This window comes from Piliocolobus tephrosceles, chromosome 21, assembly GCF_002776525.5.
Source record: "Piliocolobus tephrosceles isolate RC106 chromosome 21, ASM277652v3, whole genome shotgun sequence".
Taxonomy (NCBI): Eukaryota; Metazoa; Chordata; class Mammalia; order Primates; family Cercopithecidae; genus Piliocolobus; species Piliocolobus tephrosceles.
The window spans coordinates 11,400,030-11,401,470 of NC_045454.1; positions in this window are offsets into that span (position 1 = coordinate 11,400,030).

Here is a 1,441-nt window from a genome sequence, read left to right on the forward strand (position 1 = left end):
CCTCATGTTATGTGTCCTTGGAGCCCTCACAAAGATTTCATTCATCCATTCATTCATTCATTCATTCATTCAACAGATACTTGACTGGGCACCATAGCACATGCCTGTAATCCCAGCATTTTGGGAGGTTCAGGTGGAGGATCATTTGAGCCCAGGAGTTTGAGACCAGCCTGGGCAATATATCGAGAACTTGTCTTTACAAAAAATTTTTTAAAATTAGCTGGGTGTGGTGGTGCACACCTGTAGTCCCAGCTCCCAGGGAGGTTGAGACAAGAGGATCACTTGAGCATGGGAGGTTGAGGCTGCAGTGAGCTGAGATCGTGCCACTGGGTGACAGAGTGACACTCAGTCTCAAAAACAAAAACAAAAAAACCCTCAACCTCCCCCTGAAATTCAGCAGCGCTGATTGCCTGGTGTGAAGAACACGGACAAGCCTCTGCTCCACCCTGGGCCCTGCCGGGGTGATTTCCAGCCTGCCATCGCACTCGCTTCTCATAACCGCTCCCTGCCTTCAGAGAGGCCCAGGATGCAGGGTGCTCAGGGGTGAGCTGACTAGCATGGAAGGAAGTGAGTAGGCGTTTAGGGTGGGGGAGGGTGAGTGGGAACTCCCCCGACCCAGTCCCACTGCACTGCCGGTCCCAGTTCCCCTTTCCCACTCTCCCTCTGTGTTAAAACAAAAAATCCACACTTGGAGAGGGGCGCGGTAGGTGAGGCCTGAGCCTCCCATGAGGACAACAGCAGCCAACTCCTCCAGGGGTGAACGGTGCTTCCTCTCACTCCATCCACAGGGCAATCTATTATAAATCCCTTCCTTCCCTTCCCTTCCCTCCCTCCCTCCCTCCCTCCCTCCCTCCATCCCTTCCTTCCTTCCTTCCTTCCTTCCTTCCTTCCTTCTCTTTCTCTTTCTTCCCTTCCCCTCCCCTCCCCTCCTCTCCTTTTTTGAGACGGAGTCTCGCTCTGTCGCCCGGGCTGGAGTGCAGTGGCTGGATCTCAGCTCACCGCAAGCTCCGCCTCCCTGGTTTACACCATTCTCCTGCCTCAGCCTCCCAAGTAGCTGGGACTACAGGCACCCGCCACCTCGCCCAGCTAGTTTTTTGTATTTTTTAGTAGGGACGGGGTTTCACCGTGTTAGCCAGGATGGTCTTGATCTCCTGACCTCATGATCCACCCGTCTCAGCCTCCCAAAGTGCTGGGATTACAGGCTTGAGCCACCACACCCTCCCTTCCTTCCTTCCTTCCTTCCTTTCTTTCTCTTTCTTTCTTTTCTTTCTTTCTTTCTTTCTTTCTTTCTTTCTTTCTTTCTTTCTTTCTTTCTTTCTTTCTTTCTTTTCTTTCTTTCTTTTCTTTCTTTCTTTTTCTTTCTTTCTTTCTTCTTTTTCTTTCTTTCTTTTCTCTCTCTCTCTCTTTCTCTCTCTCTCTTGCCCCTCCCCTCCCCTCCCCT